The sequence below is a fragment of the Desmodus rotundus genome, chromosome 7, assembly GCF_022682495.2.
Source record: "Desmodus rotundus isolate HL8 chromosome 7, HLdesRot8A.1, whole genome shotgun sequence".
Taxonomy (NCBI): domain Eukaryota; kingdom Metazoa; phylum Chordata; class Mammalia; order Chiroptera; family Phyllostomidae; genus Desmodus; species Desmodus rotundus.
The window spans coordinates 109,901,206-109,919,998 of NC_071393.1; the positions used below are offsets into that span (position 1 = coordinate 109,901,206).

An 18,793-nucleotide genomic window follows, 5' to 3' on the forward strand; every position below is an offset into this window, starting at 1 on the left:
GATGTGGAGATGGTGCAGAAATGGCCTCACAGGATCTCTCTAACTTAGAATAAACAGGCCCAACCCATTCCTGTTTCAGAGACTTTGCACTTCTATTTCTTCCCATTGAAAATCCACTCCTCCAGATGTTGGTATGGTGCTTACTTCTCATTCTGATTCAACTCAAATGCCATACCTTACAAAAACCTTCCCCACATCTGGCTCCCTTCACAGCACCCCACATCACCTCTTTTCATTTATGTTGTTTTTGTGCCTATGACCTGGCTCCCCTCTCTAGAAGAACATAGTCCCTGAGGGCAGGACTCTCAGACTTGGGGACTGCCATCCCCCATGCCTGGGTTATGGTGAATATTTTCAGATTGCCTGGTTGCTCAGGCCGTGAAGCAAAGGCAGCCTGCTGTTTTCTCGTGTGGCTAAGAGTAGCCCAGGTGTGATAATTGGATCTGGCCTCTTACCTGGGATAAGAAGATGCCCTTGATGGATCTAGTATGAATTGTAATTACTGAGGACCAAAAAGGAAGGTGGGCATTTCAGGAAATGACAGGTTGGCCAGGCAGGAGGAGTCAGCCGCATGCTTGTGTAACCATGAGAATGACTTAGTAGAGAAAGAAAAGTGACGATGTGGGAGAGAGACAGGTCGCTAGGAGGCTGTCTTCAGAAAGACAAAAGGAGGTGGAGTCATCGGAGCAAATGCACACAGAAACAGAGCACTTGTGAGATGCTGGTGGAGGTGGATGTGGTGGGGGGATCTGTGGAAATTCCCTTCTCATTGCTTCACTTTTCTCAGAAAATTGGAAACGAGGTCATATGTTGAGAGCGAGGATTGGGAAGATGGTGATTGGGCCACGAGGGTGAAGCCCTCATAAATCCCATTAGCGCTTTCATAAAGGAGACCCCAGAGAGCTCCTTGCCCCTCTCCATTCTGTGAGAACACAGTGAGGAGACAGCAGCCTGCAACCTGGAGGGGGGCTGTCACCAGAGCCCAACAGAGCTGGCACCTTGATCTCAAACCTCCAGCCTCCAGACTGTGAGAAATAAGTTTCTGTTGTTCATAAGCCACCTTGTTTGTGGTCTTTTGCTATAGCAGCCGGAGCTGAAGCCAGGTGTTTAATAACCACACACAGGACTGCCTACAGGATGGGGATAAGCGATATACTCTAGGCTCTCAAAGTACCAGCATTAGCAGGAAATAAAAGAGGTGGGAGGGAGAAGCACGAAGTAAAGTCAACAGAGGACAGTATCCTACTTCCCAAGGGCAAAGGGAACTGTTGAATTCTAAGCCAATAAGAGCTTGTGCTGCATCTTTTATCTTCTGGGGATTTTCTTCTCTGAGGAGAACTATCTTCTTCCTAGCACTCCCAGAACTTATGGTAACTCTACTACTGTCCCCTCTCCCTAACCTGCCCCCCCAACACACCCAGTTATGTGGTCTACACTAAACTATGACCAAGTAAAGTCCTTTCACTGAGAACGTACAGTGGAAACTTAGAGAGAGAGAGAGACTCAGTCCTTCTCACATGCAAATCAGTGACCGAGATATGTGGATCTGAAAAGCAGAGGAGATTTGTCTGCAGGCAAGGAAGAATCAAACAGGTGTTACAAGAGGGCCTGCGAGGGGAGATGGAGAGAGAGCCCTGTTGGGTTCCAGGCCCTCATTATGGCCTTCTCCTGAAGTCCAAATGCAAACCCACCCTCAGGTGATTTGAGATACCCACCTTTTGGGGTTTTTTTTTTCCTAAGATTTTATTTATTTTTTTGGAGAGAGGGGAAGGGAAGGAGAAAGAGGGAGAGAAACATTGATGCAAGAGAGAAACCTCAATCAGTTGCCTCTCCTATGCGTCCCAACAGAGATCAAACCCACCACCCAGGCATGTGCCCTGCCAGGGAACCCAGGAATCAAACCAGTGACCTTTTGCCTTTGCGGAACAACACGCAACCAACTGAGCCACCCTGGTCAGGGCGAGATAGCCACACCTTTTGTTTAGGCAAGTTACCTGCTGAAAAATGAATTCTAGGTAAATATAACACTTTTGCACAGTTCACCTTGTTTAATTCTCCTTAACAATACAGCAGATACTAATACCCAATTTTACAGATGCTTTTTGGTTACATGGAAATGAGTTCTAGATTGAATGTTAGGGAGACTTGAGTTTTAGTCTTAGTTCTACCAGGACTACATCATCTGAAGCAAATTAGCTTCTTTTAGCTTCAGTCTTTCTTAAAAAGCAATTTAGGCCAGTGAAAAAGATCAAGAATCCTGCTTGTTATTTATGAAATCAATGACCTGACCACGACCGAGAAGAGTATGAATGGGCAGGAGCTGTCAGTCAGCGTGGCCTCAGTCTCCTCATTTCTAAGTGCACGAATTGGATTGTGTAGAATCGAAGATGACTTTTAGCTCTAGCATTCAACAGATTATTTTCTGGCTTCAATTACCAAGAGGTTCACTCTCAATCATGAAAGAGCTGAAAATAGCTAATAAATTTGGTGGAACATTAGGACAACACAGTTATAGACCCACTTGTATCCGCAATAATTCTTTCTGGCTCTGAAAACCTTTGAAATTTTTATTTTTTATTATGACTACATGGATCATTACTTGGCAAAGAAATTTCCCCTAATATTAATCTATGAACATAAAGAATTATGTGCTGGGATAAAAGGATATAAAAATAAAATCTATTAACTTATTGACAATAAAAGTAGGGCCTGAATTTTCACAAAAATGAACCAACAAAAGCTACCATCAAAACTGGTTGAGCTCACAATAATACAAGCTTCATTGACCTACCCCAAGTAAGTGGTTTTTAAGTTAGTTTCCCAGTTCTGTGCCCCAAGATTTCCTTGATATTGTTTAATGGAGAGAATTGATCCCCAAATTCCCAGCCTTTTGTCAGCTCACTGAGAGCCGTGATTTCAATCTGTGCCATGCTAGGCAGGCACCTCATTGGCATTCCTTGAATGACTGAAATTCTGGAAAACCAAGACGCTGGAACCTCACTGCATTAACAGGGAAACACATAAACAGAGACTAGCGTTGGATCTCACTGAGTTCCTAAAATGAAAACCAATTCAAACAGATTGTGGGGACAACGGTCTACCAGTTATATTGACAAGGACTTTCTAAAATTGTCACAAAATTTGGAATGAAGTTTAATTCAGAAACTACCTGTGTTTTTCAAACATTTAAGATTGAGAAATTACACATAGAAGGACAGAATATTTTTTGTTTTGCATTATGTGTCTGTGTTACTCCTTCACCTCCGTTTGGATGTTTGTTCAGCTGTTCCGAAGTGTGTCCCTCCACACTGCCTTTAGAGGCTCACCTGACCTTTAACGACCTCGTCGCCTGAAGCTTGGATGAAAATGGTGAAAACTTGATTAACTGCACCACGTGAAAAAGAGTCCTTCACCCGTCCAAGTCATCTAAGTATTATTTTCCCCTTGCCACACAGAATGGATAGATAAATATTAAATAGACACAGATAGAAATAGAAGTATATACTTCAATTTTACTTGCCTTTGTAAAGCACAGTAAAATCCCTGAACTGACCTCTTTTCCTACTCTAAGCAGCACATGCAGCAACGACTTCCTCTACCTGTAACAGAGTTGTTCATCTTCGTTAGATCTCCAGGTCTCTGGCCCTCATTAGCCTGCCATAGCCTCTCATTTGGTTTGCAGTGCAGGCTCCCTATATAGGTAATGACTCTAATTTTGAAAATCTCTAGAAGTTACAGCAAAGAAGCTGGGCCAGGAAGGAAGGTGGACAGAAATGACAGGAGTGGTGCTGACTCCCCTCACCCTTGCTCCATGCTCTGCCTTCCAGAGAGAGGACAGGCTGCAGGCTGCTGGGGACCGTGGAACATGAGAGCCTGTGCCTTGTTCTGTGCTGGCTTCTCTTCAGTAAAGGGGCTCCCAGAGTTAATGCCACAGAAAGCTTAACCAAGGACAACCAGAACCATAGCCCGAAAGCACCGAAGGCTTTTAAATGGCATCAGCTCCTCTTGTGCCCTTCATTTTCTACGCAACTGCCACAGCAACTTCTCTCTTCTTGCCTTAGGACCTTTGCGCGTGGTGTTCATTGGGCCTGGGTCCCTCTCTCCTCAGCTCTTCCTTGATAAAATTCCTACTTATCTTTCAGGTCTCCATTTAAAGTTTCCTGACAAAACACCTCCCTTGGTCCTCTGATATGATTTTTCCCTTTTTTATTCTCTTTTAGCATCCTAGTCTCCTCCTTCATAACATGTATGTGTTGCTATATATTTATTTGTTGTCTTTTGGTTATATCAAACAGCACCATCAACAACAAAGGCATTAAACTTTGTATTCATGGACAGATTCCCATGTGGTAATCACCCATGAAAAGTTATTTATGGAGTACTTACAAAGACCCAGGTACAATGGCTAAGCACTAAAACTAAAAACAGTCCCACTCCTTGGGTGATTACAATACGGTTGGATAAGTATTATTATGGGCACAAGTACACAGAACAGGAAATGGGCCTAAGGACAGCCTTGTCATGGGATAAGGGACAGTTTTCAGAGGACACGACAGAAAGAGAGACCTGAAGAGCAAGTAGTGTTAACCAGAAGATGAAAGGAATGGGGACTAGGGGGTGGGGTGAGTTGAGGACGAAGAAGCGCTCAAGGCAAGGGGACTAGCTGTGTATGCAAAGACTGGAGGTAGGAGAGTTCAGGCAAATTTAGAAAATAAATATTGTTCAATATGGCAAGAGCAGAGTGATTGATAGCAGGAGAAGAGAGATAAGCTGGGCTTACATCATGGATTTAGACTCTATTTCAAAAACAGTGGGGAGTAACATAATCAGATTTGCCTGTTAAAAATCTAGCTGCAAGGTAGGGACTGGGTTCGAGAGGGCCAGTGGTAGATTGCCTTGTCGGCCCCGTTGCTCACCGCCCCTGCATCCCCACCCTTACCATGGTCTCATAGTGAGCTGAGTGCACTTCTCCCCCTTTTAACCTCGGGTCAGGCCATGTGACTTGTTTTGGCCAATGGCATCTCTAGGTGACGGTGTTACATTTCTAACCCTAGGCCTTGAAAGGCCTCGAGTATTTCCACTTGCTCTCTTACACCTCTGTCTTGCCATGGGAAAAACATGCCCTGGCCAGCCCACTGGGCCCAGGAGGAGGAAGACGGGAGACGAATGGAGCAGAGCTACCCCTGCTGTTCCAGCCTGAAGCACATCTGCCCAGCTGGCTCACAAACCCATAAGAGAAAAACAGATTTTTTAAAAATGAGATGCTGAGGGTCTTCGTATGCAGCATTATCGAGACCATTGCTAACTAAGCAGGGACACACACTGGAAGTAGGGTGATGAATTAGGAGACTATTATAGCTGTCAGTTGAAAGCTTATGATAATGAAGATAGAGACGGAGAAAAACAGAGAGATTCAAAAGATACTTAGAAAATAAAATTGCCATGACATAGTAGCTTAGAGAGAGAAGTTAATTAAGAACGTCTCCTGGGGTTCTTCCTTGGGTAAGTTATTCAGTGAGAGGGGGAACACAGGGGGAAGAAGCTATGGTGAGTTGTGTTGAATCTGAAGTGCCTATGAGTCGTCCGAGGGGGCGGGTTCAGTACACATGGGTCTAGAACTTGGGAGAGGTCTCAGCTGGACCATAAATGAGCACCTAGGTGGGTCTGGATAGGAACCCCAGGGAGAGGGTGGAAAGCAAGAATGTGGAGGATAGAACTCTGGAGAGGCCAGCACCCAAGGGCACATGAACATGAGCCCTCAAAGAAGACCACGGAGCAGCAGAGAGAAGGAGACAGGTCCAGGGAAGGCGGTGTCCTGGGAGCAAAGAAAGGGAGGGATTGGTCACCTGTGCAGAGAACTGTGAGAGAAGAGGCAAAGAATTGATAAGAAATTTATAAGAAAGCACAAAGAATTTACCTACTTTATCTTGCCATGTATAATGGGCACTTGTGTTGCCTGAATTTTTGAGGGAAAAATAAGGATGCACATTATACAAAGGTAGTATCTGAAATACCTTGTATCTGTTCTTGTGTTTTGTAATTATTTGTTAGGAAACTTTCTTGTACTATATGTTCAAAAATAAATGCTAAAGTTCCTTTATAATATAAAAAAAACAAGTATCTAAATATAAATAAGTAAATACTTGAATTAAAAATAAAAACGAAACATTTTTTTCCTGAAAGTCTGGGCCAAGAATGTGGGTGCACATTATACATGGCAAAATATGGTAATTTACAAACAAAGGAAAGAAATTTTTGACCAAGAAATTTCAGACAATCCTGCAGTAGATGAGTCAATAAAGCCCTAACCCCAGATTTTCTGGATGTTCAGAGTGAGCAAAAGCAAGATCCCAGGGCATTCTGACTCACTGTCCTTTCCCGGTCTCTCTGGGTGAGCTGTGCCTTGGAGCAGAACTTTGCCTTCTCTGAAGCAGGGTACTGTGCCATCCGGGCCACTCTGCCAGAGGCCTCGGCAACTCTGACAAGTCTATGCAAAGCATCCTTTGCGACGTGCCAGGGTTGGCGACTCTCCCTCTGACTCATTTCCCGTTGACCCAGATGAAGTTTCTGGCCCTGGGGGCCTGTGATGGAACCAGCCTGGCTTCTGCTGCCCAGAGCCATGGTGGCCCCTGCTTTCAACAGCACAGTGGGCTCTTCCCTCTTGCCTCCTGGAGTCTGAGTTCTGTAGACTGCTGTGGGCTGAAATAGCAACACCTCTTCCACAGTGGGCAGGAGGGGGAGCTGGAGAGGAGGTGAAAACCTGAAGCACTGAGTGAGCCGCTCCGCAGGCAAACACACGGCCACCGAGCCCAGCACAGGCCTTGTGGGAGCTCTGAACAATGACCACATTTATGTCCTCAGCCATTGCTCAGGTTGGGGACCACCAGAAACTTGAAGTTTGTTTTCCTCTTCAATTGGAACTGACAGTTCCCCACAATTGGATTGCTTCAAAATCAAGGAATTGCAGTTCAGATAGTTCATAAATTTATTTCTGTTCCACCTTGTAGCATTTATTACAAAGACTGATCAGCCAAAGAATATGGACTTTCTGCTTTTTATTTCCTGCTTTATTGCAGTCACTTTTCAAAGTAGGGTGGTGTGGTTAGCAGGATGGGATGGCTCACAGCCAGTGGATAAGGATGTAACTAAGCAGAGAGAAGCATCCTTTTGCCTGCATGGACTCCATCCACTGCCATTCCACCCGGTCCCCTCGAGGAAAGGTCTGGAAAAATATTAAGTGCCCTGGGGGAGGAAGAGTAAGGGGGTGGGTTAAGAGGCACTGGAAACCCCACACTATTTGAAGCAAAGCCAGAATTGGAGTGGCAGCCATTCTCTCTCACTTCCACCCCTGCAGCTATCCTTGGGGGGCAGGTAGAGAAAGGGCCATTGGTCAGAGAGAAGAAAAGATTATAAACTGTGGAGATCTGGAGAGACATTCTGGAACTTTTGGCAACCAAAGGCCATCAGTCCTTGTGCATGTATGTTGGATGTGTGTGCGAGAGGAAGAGAGACATATTTGTTATACAAAGTTTTACCTGCCAGTGGCCGACCCTGGGTAAGGGTATGGGAACCCAACGACAAATTGTCCCTGTCCTCCTGAAGCTCCTAGCCACAGGGGGTCACTGAGCTGAGAGCCAGGTAACATGGGCCCAGGGTGCTGCGAGAGTGCTATGGAGAACTTTCTGGAAGAAATGGAGGCTTCTGCTTGGAAGGACCCTTTGACGAGACAACTGCCTTTAAATTAGGTGCGGGTCACTGAAAGGCAAAAGCAGACAGGGCTGCAGGGTAGAGGCCCACTCAAGACAGAGGCTTCACGTGTGAAGGTTTAGCAGGGTGGAGAGGAGCCCTTCATGTGTTTAGCCTGGCTCTGTCGTCTGCTAGCTCTGTGGCCTTCACCTTTTGGTGTCTCCATGTCTTTATTTGTAAAGGGGGACGAAAGTGGCGTAGCTCATAGGGTTGCTGAGAGGACTGAATGGGGAAACCCACGCGATGTGTGAGGACGGTGCTTGCCTTCCAGGGGCTCTCAGTAAGTGCAGCTCTGTTAGTGGGACAGGGCCTGGCGTGGTGTGTGAGTTCCAGAGGGCGCCAGGAGGGTGGGGAACACCCAGGGCCTGTACCTTTGTTCCTCCGGCCCTGTTCACACAGGGTGGATAGTTGACCCCATCCTAACCAGCCTGACAGTTAACGGACAACTTATTTTAAAGGTCTTATTTGGGGTTTACCGGTCAGCTGTAATCCTCGTTCATTGCCTTGTGAAATAACAAATGGCAGGGAGCAGTCCACCTCTCCTCCCTGGGGGAATGAAATCTCAGATTGGTTAAACAAGTTCTCCCCAAATTCCACGCTGAGATTATTGAAGAGGAGGGGCCTGAACTCTGATCTTCTGAGCTACAGGCCCAGGCCTCCTAATAAATCTCAGTGCTCCATGTCACCTACTAGCTGGCTAGCTCCACCCTCCTCCACCGGGGCCACCTGGTATCACAAGCTGGAATGATTTCATCGAACAAGCCACGCACAGAAACAGAAAATGTTGCCTCAGGCGCTTTCTTGGATGTTTGATTTTCATGTAAAAGCTATTTCTAACCTTAATGAGCAAATACTGAGCGACTTTCTCTTCTGTTTCTCTGACAGCAGAGAATGGAGTCTGAGAAGCAAGCTAGCTTTGAAGGGTCAGCAGAAGCGGACAGGGGCACCAGGCAACTTTTACTGGTGTGAATAGGAACTTGACTTTGCATTTTAAGTGCGCTCAGCTGTTCATCCAAAGGAAAACTGTGGTCCACAATTATAGAAAATCAGTAGCTAGAATTATTAATAACAGCAAAAGAAGTTGTTTCTGCAGCAAGTAATCTGTGGCAATGTTTTATAATTGATAGTCCTTTTTATTATTTAAACACTAATTAATTCGTGTTCCTAGCAATGTATTGACTTTATTTATGGTGTTATGGCAGGCCTGCTAGCTTGAAATCATTCCTTATTGTTTTCCTTAGATAATGGAACCGCACTGTTTATTTGTTCTATTTGCAGGTGCTTAGAAAACTGCCCCTTTCCAGGGCGCCTTATGGGCAGCATATGCAAAAACGCCCCCACGTGTGCTCCGGTCCTTCCGAGGAGCAGCCTGATGCTTTTCTTACCCGTAGGATTCACGCAACGCCCCTTGAGGATTTGTCCTCGCAGTCTCCCTGTTGCTGGCTTCAGCCACCCATTTATAAAATGAAGAGAGTGAAATCTGTGAATGCAGCCGCCACTTCGCCGCGATGACCTGGCAGGCCTGGCTTTTGCGCAGACCCATGGCACGGTCGAGTCCCTTCACCTCCCCAGGCCTACAGGCCGGTGAGATGAGGGAGATGGAAGTGGTCACCCTTGAAAGTCCTCAGAGCTCTAAATTTGAATGTGTTAATGGAATTGGTGAATGTGCTTTCTTGCAGGTGCATTGAAGGTTCTGACTGCTGGAAAGAGAAAAAACACGGAAAGATTAATGGGCCAGTGTCATTAGAGGATTCACCGCCCGCAGACACGAGCGGCCTGTTCCTGGTTAGTATTGCTGCATCTTCCTGAAGGCTGAATTTTACTATTTGACTCTGTCTATCCCATTAAACAATAGGCTGTGCACAAAATAAAATCTACTGAATTTCTGTTGAAGCTCTAGGCTGATGTTTTATATGAGATATTCCAGAATATTTCCCCAAGTTTATTTACAAGATGGGAACCTTTACGTTCCATTTCTGGGGCATATTAATTTTGTTTTTGTTTTTGTCTCAGGAAGACAGAGAAGGCATTTATAAATGTCAGCCCTCACCTCCCAAGGTCAGAGCTGAAGCTCCATGCAGAAAAAATCAACTCCAGAATGCGAATGTGTTGTATTGCTGCTGCTGGCTTGTGGTTTTGCAGGTCAGTTGTTTTCAGCAACCATGAGAATCAAAATCGTGGGTTAGCATTCCTTGTAATTCCATTAGCTCTGTTCTGTTTCATGGCTTCATATCAGATTCCTAGCTCCACCCAGCCATCCTGCGAAAGGGTGTCATTGGTTGTACGAAGAATTTGCTCTCAACTGAAGCTTGGTGCTGGGGTGTTGTTTTGTTTTTTTAAATTTATATCACTTTTTTATTGTAAAGTCAGGATCCTTTTGTAGAAGCCAGAAGCAATTGAAAACTTGTAAAGTCTGGGGAATTTGGTATGACATATTTATTTATGTATTTATTTATTATTGTTGTTCAAGTACAGTTGTCTGTATTTTCCCCCCACCAGTCCCTCCTGTCCTCGATCCTACCCCCCTTTGTCTTTGTCCATGTGTACTTAATACATGTTACTTGATGACCCTTCTCTAGTTTCCCTCTGTTACTCCACCCCCTCCCCTCTGGTCACTTTCGTTTGTTCTTTGTTTCAAAGTCTCTGGTATATTTTGCTCACTTGTTTGTTTTGTTGATTAGGTTCCACTTATATGTGAGATCATATGGTATTTGTCTTTCACCGCCTGGCTTATTTCACTAGCATAATACTCTCCAGATCCATCCAAGCTGTCACAAAGGGTAGTTCTTTCTTTCTGCTGGGTAGAATTCCATTGGGTAAATGTACCATAGTTTTTTGATCCACTCATTTGCTGATGGGCACTTAGGTTGCTTCCAGCACTTGGCTATTGTAAATTGTGCTGCTATGAACATTGGGGTGCATAGGTTCTTTTGGACTGGTGTTTCAGGATTCTTAGGGTATAGTCCCAGGAGTAGAATTGCTGGGTCAAAAGGTAGTTCCATCTTAGTTTTTTGAGGAAATTCCATACTGTTTTCCACAGTGGCTGCACCAGTCTGCATTCCCACCAACAGTGCACTAGGGTTCCCTTTTTTCCACAACCTCACCAGCACTTGTTGTTTGTTGATTTGGTTATGACGGCCATTCTCACTAGTATGATGTGATATTTCATTGTGGTTTTAATTTGCATCTCTCTGATGGCTAGTGATGCTGGGCATCCTTTCATATGTCTCTGGGCCCTCTGTATTACCTGTGGATGGACCTTCTTTTCCATCTTGGACCTACCAATGCTGAGCACTTTCCTAAATCACAACTGGAAAGGTTAGTCTCTTGGCACAACAAGTCTTATTTGCCTGGGTGAGTACCAACTTTGAGATGCTAGCTCCCGGCTCAATACTCCTCCCATGATTCTACTGAGTGGGTCCAACGTGAGGCCCTGAACCTTCTCCCAAGATCATTTGCCCAGACTCGAATAAGCTGTCACAAGCCTTGCCAACTAGTGCTGAGATGCTGCCACAATCAGTGCCTCTTGGGATGTCACACAATGTTTGGAAGAGGTCAAACAAACCAACATGGTTAAATTTTTAAAAAGGAAATTGATAGAGGGCCAAAGGGCTACCCACAAAATTGACTTCGGGCTTTTACTCTGCTGGATTCATTAAGAAATAACGTAGGTGAAGACAACTAGACTTTTCTTTTAAAAGAAGAATAGTGAGGAGGGATATGCCTTAAACATCAAAATATACTATTAAACTAAAACAAATAAGCATTTTGGTACAACTACAAAATTAGACAAAGCAAGAAGAAATAACTTATAGACCTTGATATGTATAACTGATCTATATAAAGGAAGAATTACAAATTCAATAAATGGACTTGGGGAAGTTTAGTGTTTGAGGAAAAAAAATATCGTAGACACTCCTCCTATAGCATTTTACAAAATAATGTTCAAATGGATGAGATGGGTAAGAGAAGAATATGTACAAAATGAAACTTAAAATATCATAAGAAATTGTAAAAAAGATTTTTTCTAACATCTAGATAACAAAGGCCTTCTTAAATACAAAAACAAAGGGAGAAAGTCAAATACACTTGACTGAATAAAAATTTAAAACATCTTTGTACATATAAAAAGATCAATGTTCATATTTAAAGACAAACTATGAAAAGGTAATTTTCAGGGAGGGATTCTGGGTGGACAGCAGTGACGGGGACTTGGTTTCAAACCTCTCTCAAAATCCCCACATAAAAACTGCAACTAGATAGCAAGCAATTTAAAACTGATGGACATCTGCAGCAGTTAACTGACGCAGTGTCCCCAGCTCTAAAATACAGGCCGGGCAAACCACCAAAAGATTCAACATCTGCGGGACATCAGCCTGTGTACCAGGGGACGCTGGGGAGGGCGGGGGACTCCAAAAAAGCACACAGGCCAACTCCAGAAAGAGCAGCTGAACCTCGAAGGGGGTTTGCCCAAACCAGTAGCAGCGAGTGCAAGGGGCTATATGACAAGGTCTCAAAGGGCTCCAGGGGGTCTTTACCCTGCCAGCTCCTGAAAGTGACCAGTTAGGGCTCCACTCTGGGAGAGTTCTCAGCAACTACATAGGTGGGGATAGATTTTGTGTTATCATTCTATTGTGTGTATAAGATAGGATATAGCAAATGAGTAATTTTGGGATTTTCTCTCATCTTGAGAACCAGGATTTGGGGCATGGAAGAAAGGATATCCAGATATACTACAGATGAGGTTAAGCAAAAATTGTATCGTCCTGCAGTTGAGCTGAAAGTATCAGTATGAATTCCTGAGGTGTGCACGCGTATGTGTTTAGAATATGACATATGTGTTCCTAAAAATCAGCACAGTGAGAAAAATCATGCAACAAAACCACGGAGCTTGCTGTGACAGTGGGGTTGAGGGCATAACATGCAAAAACTTAATCAGTGACACATTTTTAAAAAGGATAGAAACTTAGCAAAGATGGTAGCACAGTTCTATACATGTTCATGGGTGAAGAAATACATAAACACGGAAACAAACAGGGCATTTGCCTTGCAAAAGGCCTGGAGTTTGCTTGTGGAGGTGGGCATTGGGAGGGTCGTGGCGTGTTAGGTAGTGTGAAGCCGTAGAAGGGGGTGTACCTGCAACTGGGCGGAAAGTTGTAACACCAGCTGGGGGTGGCTGGCTCATCGTCCGCTATGGAGCATCGATGGGATTTTTTTATAGCCTTAAATCTGGGTCATGTTTTCTGCCTTTGAGATGGAGGCCTTTGAAGCATGCATTTATAATAGATACCCCTTTCTTCACAATCGAAAATGTCATCCATTGTGCAGCTGCCTTCAGTGTCATTGCTGGAAATTCTGCTGCTACTTTTCTACCTGTGCAGCTGAAACCTCTGGAAACTGAAGTGACGTTTGAAACCACCAAAGCAGCCACTCCTAGCAGCGAAACGTCCCTCTTCTGTAGGATTTAGCAATTTCAATTTAAGGTCTTTGTATATAGATTGTGTTTTCTCTTTGTGGAAAAGCTTATTCCACATTTTGTTTTTGCTCTTTTGCATATTCTTACACAGCTTGGTTCAGCTTCACCTAATATTTCTTCGGTATAAAATCACCCAGAGACAAGAGCAAAATTTATGTTGGGCTCAAATTGTTCCTTAATATAGCAATCATGGTTGAACAAATTTGCAGTTTTAAAACCTGTGTTATAGCAGAACTGTCTATGTGGAGATTCCGCATACCCTTCCATTAACCCTTTAGCTCTGTCCACTGAAAGAACTACAAAGAATGACTAACATTTTAATAAATTAGCAATGAGCATCCCTGTTACTGTATTTCACTACAAGAAATCAGCGCTTCTTGGAGGAACGGCCGCTCACAGGTCTGGGGCAGGAGCTGTGTAAGATGGGCCTGGAGCACCTTGTCATTCCAGGGACGGTGTCAACAACTTCCCGGCTCAGGTCAGCAGGAGCCAGGAGCCACCTGAAGAAGCTCCCACTGCCAGAGATGGGACAATTTGTATTTCATATGGATAATATTTGCATAAATGTATTTAAATCCGTCAAATATGGTTAGATCCATGCATTCCTAATGATATTTGAAAAAAACCAACTGGTTGCTATTGGAGGATGAAAGGCCCTTGTTCATTATCTTGAAAACTGATAAATATAAAGAATCAAGTATTTGTCCTGCCTTTCCTTCACGAATGGCAGCACTGGGTAACCAAATCGTAAATGAGAGCAAACATATCTTCATGGAATTATTCCAACTACTAAACAGAAAGTAATAATGGACCGTCACCATTTTGCGACCTCCAGTAACTTAGCAGATCTAGGCGTTGACCATCAACAGCTGTTAATAGCACGAGAAGGGAGACATTCTGTGCCTCCTGATGAAAACACACCACCAGCCATCTTTCGTCTTGCCCAAGGGATCACAGTTCAGTTTAATCAAATCTTTGGATCCAGCTACCAATTTTCAGGAAATACAGAGCTCAGAGGAACATATTAAACTGTTTCTTGAATATGCAATTAGCAAAATTCAGATTGTGAGAAACTTTACAGGTTAAAAAGCTCAGGTTCTTCAACAAGAAATTTATAAAAATAACAGGGAGTCTAGGTGGAATTTATAGGTTAAAAGGGATTTTAAAGACCAAATTTTTTTAAATTGGCAAGGCTGAATTGTAGTGTCTTAAGGATATACTTTGTAGTGGTAAAGCTACAAGGAAACACAAGGAGATGGTCGCTCTAAGACTCGGGATAGTCGGTAATGAAATCTGACCAGAGGAAATAGCAGAACTGTATTCCCCATGCACCTGTGTGTGTGGAGACTCATGCCAAGTACATGCCCTTCTGGCTGCCCTTTTCCTAATCCGCCTGGTCTCGGGATTATGCAAACGTTCGCCTCTGTAGCCAGACCTGTATCCTCTGCAGGAGCAGCCACCGGGCCTCACACCTCCTGGCTGACCCTTTGGCATCCTGTGAACCGAAGCAGTTCCCTGGGAGGGACAGAGCCTCTCCTTTATTCCCGGATCTTCTCTCTAAGATCGCAAATTCAGTGTTTGCTTTTTGTCTCTATCCATCCAGGAAAACCACAAAAAACAAAACCGATGCTGGGCCTGTCTGAGTCGTTTTCCTCACAGTCCCTGCAAGAACCCAGGAGTCCTATTTGGCTGCTTCATGACAAGCCAATTAGATAAAGATTGTTGATCAGCGTGATGAAGGGAAGGGACATGAAGAAAGAGAAGGAGGGACAGAATGTGGCACAGGCAGTAATGGAAGAGGGAGAGCGCTGCCCCTCCCCCCCCAACCATGTTTTTTTCAGACTATTTGCAAAGGAGCCAGTGGAAACAGCATTAACAATAAATGAGCTGCATTAGACTGTGGAGAGGAGGAGGAGGAGGAGATTGAAGTGCTATTCCTTGCCAGCCAGGCTCACGGGCTCCCTATATTATCAACCAAGGTGAGTCCTTCTCAGGTGGCTTTACCTGCACACCCACCTCTACTCAGGCCTTCTGCAGAGGCTCACATCCCACTTTACAAATAATATCCCAAAACCCGAGGGCTGGTAACTTTCATTCTTGGCCTCAGCATTGAAGTTGACACAGCCCGAAGGATCTTTCAGGTCATCGATCCATTTTATTGAAGTAGCTAATACTTGATTTATGCTTTACAGTTAACCAAGCACGTTCACATTGTCAAATGTTTCTCATAATCACCCTGTGAAGTAGCAGTAGTGACCAATTTTATAAGTTAAAAAACAGAGTGAGTTTATTCCGTGTGTTCCCCCATGTGTGACCCATGGACATGAATGATGGGGGGGTTGCCTGGGGGGAGGGTGCTGGGTAGAGGTGGGCAAGGGGGAAAAGTGAGGACAACTGTAATAGCAAAACAATAAAAAAAGGAATTCAGGTGTTTCTAATATTCTTTCCATTTGGACAATTCCCATCAAGTTCAAATCCCTCCATCTACTAATTCACCTTTTTCCTCCCATTCAACAAATATGTACCGAGTGTCTCCACAGGCCAGGCACTGAGCTAGGCAGAGAATAGGAAATCCCAATGAATACAGTCTTACCATTTTATTCTATAGACTACCAAGCTGCCAGTTTTCCTCTTGATACGAATTCTGATCCTGGGATAATTAGTTCTTCCTATTAAAAGAATAACAATAGCTGCCATTCATTCTGTACTCACTAAGTGCCAATCACCGTGGCAAGCAGTTTACGAATGCAATTTTATTTAAAGCCTTCAGTCCGTGTCTAAGCCCAGACCTCATGCTTGTAAACAACATGCTGTAACACACGGTTCTTTTATGAAGGAGAACACTTCACTTTTCATATCGACTCCCACCTTTTTACAGCCTCAGTGAGACCCAACTGCCGAGAGAGACACCTCACACCTGTCTGACCCAACAGCATGATTCTGCCAGTATTTCTCTCCCACTGTATTTCCTCTTCACACTGGTCAGCGTTCCAAGCGAGGGTCTTTTCAGCAAAGGGGGATAAAGGAAGATCAGGTTTCCTTCTGAAGCTGAAACAGAAGCTGCCTCTGGCACACAGACATGGGATTCCTGTCGGCCAGGCCAATGAGACTTTGGAAAACTTAGGGTAGAGTCACACACCCTAGCACCCACCTCTTTCCAAGGTCATCCCAAATGTCCCCTGATGTTCCAGGAAGGCACAAAGGAAGGAAGAGACCTCGATCACAGAGGACCGGGCCCTCCGAGGATAATGGCTTTCCTGGCCTCACTTCTGAGCATGCAGCCCTCTCGGCAGCAGCATAGGCACCAAAGTCCATGCCAACCTCCTCAGAGTCTGTGCTTCCACAAGACCCGGATGACTGGAATACACATTAAAGACTCAGCGTGCGGGGAGGGAGTGCACTGCAGTGCAGTGGTTTTCAAAGTGTGTCCCCAGAGGCAGGCAGCATCTGCAGGGCCTGGAAATGTGTTAGATGCAAATCCTTGGGCCCTACCCTAGACCAAGGGAATCAGGAACTTTGGGAGTGGGGCCCAGCCATCCGTGTTTAAGAAGCCTCTCCCATGACCCTGAAGCACGCTGAAGTTTGAGAACCCTTGGTATAGACAATGAATTACCTCTCTGAGCCCTGGCTCACTTATACATCACCTAGGCTACAATCTCGGCCCACATTTGGGGGAGCAAAAGGAATGTCCTGTGTGCTCAGGTTTTCCGTTCCCCATCTTATCACCCTGGGGATAGTTCTGAAAACTCTAGCTTCTGAACAAAACTTCTCTTACTTCTAATTTAATCCTTCATTTGCACTGCCAATAATAGTGGGAGGAAAGAAATTCCAGGGGACCAATTGGCTTTTAAGTGCTTTACTGTGTCTAATCAGAAGCATGCCTGGGAATGGAAGGCCCAGGTTTCTCAGCCAAGAACGAACAAGGGCACAGAACCATGAGGAAGAGGGGAGGGGCTCTTGTGCTCACAGCCTGGGGGGTGGGGCATGGACCTAACACCACTGGCACAAGACAGAGCCAGACTGCGGGGTGGGGTCGGGGGTAGTATCTACACAGGCAGAAGAGGCAAGAAGATATGAATAGTCTTTAAATCAAAGAATCACAGGCTGTCATAAAACTATCTAGTCTATCCCCCCAACTCTCATCACTACCACGTGATCTCTCTCCAGACCTCGGGCTTCCATTTCTTTAGTGTGGGGAGGTACCAACACCACTCACAGATAATAATGGAAAGAGCAAAACTGTAGCCATTAATCCCTTCAGCAAGGCTTTTTTGAAATTGTCCTATATGCCAAGCACAATGCCAGGTGCACAAAGACAAACACAACTCCTGACCTCACAGAGCTTGGATGTTAGTGGAAGAGATGGACACCAATTACAGACTGTAAGCATGGCAGGGGAGCTTGTAACAAGGACACTGGCCTTGTATCAGGTCAGGGAAGGCTCTCTGGGGGAGGAGGCACAGCGTTGAGCTCTGCAGGAGTTAGCTAGGCAAAGTCAGATGTTGATGGTGGTGAGAACACTGCAGGCAAAGGACCTGAGCCCTGATGGAGATGTCAGGTTAAGGGTCAGGAAGAAGACTCAAAGAAGGGACAGTGGTGGTGGGTAGAGACCATGGTGGGCAAGTTTATAAAGCTTTGGGTCTTTATCCTAAAACCAGTGGGGAGTTTTTGAAGGGCTTTAAGCAGAGGAGTAGCAGGGACAGACTCACATATCACAAAGCTCACTCTGTGCCTTGGAGAGTGGGTTGCAGATAGCAGAGGAGAAGCCAGTTATGAGGCTAGTAGAGTGGTCCAGGGGATGCTACCAAGTGCTGGAGGTAGATAGAGGTGGGGAGAAGAATGCAGACTGGAGGGAGAAACTCAGATGAAATCCACAGACCTTGGGTAAATGGGATATGGGGTAGGAGGATAAAAAGGCATCAAGAGTGTCTTTTAGGTCACCAGAAGAGGACACCAGACAAGGGCAGAAAATAGGATGGGAGCTGGATTGAGAATGATGAGGCACTCATCAGCTACAAGTGCAGAAGTGATGTACCCTGAAAAGACAAGTGGTGGTCTGCAGTGAGTAAGGCTCACTTCGTGATTAAAGGAGCTGTCCAAAGCTCTAGTTATTCACGGTGATCTAATGTGTTGATGAGAGTCCTGTTCCTCCTACTGCAATCTCTGGACTTTGTTTGTTCACACCTTTACCAGCAGGTGGAAGGAGAAGGGAAAGGTGGGGTAGGGACCAGGTAACTCAGGTGCATGTGGTGAATAAATGGAAACTACATGGCCTCACCTACTCAGAGTGGAGGGTTATGGTGACTCTTTAGTTTATAGGACAGCAGTTCTGTCCCTGAAGGGGAGGACTGCATATAAATGCAATTTACATCTCTGGCAACTTTCTACAACCACCCTTTAATGAATTAGTCAAACCATCAAGGCATCCAGATTGGTTCCTGCCATCTTTTCATGTTCCAGGTTGTTTGCCTTTAAAGCTTAGAATGGAATTGAAGAGTATTTATAGCAATGGGACGTTTTTGTGGGCCTGGGAGAAGAAGTCTTCGATAAATAAACACGAGAGAATTGCAG

General features: G+C 44.9%; 1 long non-coding RNA gene across 1 annotated transcript; it reads right to left on the reverse strand.

The window, feature by feature from the left end:
• Positions 1 to 7,108: 7,108 nt before the first annotated feature.
• On the reverse strand, positions 7,109 to 9,434 carry LOC123480551 (uncharacterized). Its single transcript, XR_006656605.1, has 3 exons — positions 9,132 to 9,434; positions 8,223 to 8,292; positions 7,109 to 7,242 (listed from the first exon to the last, which is right to left on the reverse strand). It is a non-coding gene; the product is annotated as an uncharacterized lncRNA (long non-coding RNA).
• Between the last annotated feature and the right edge of the window lie 9,359 nt (positions 9,435 to 18,793).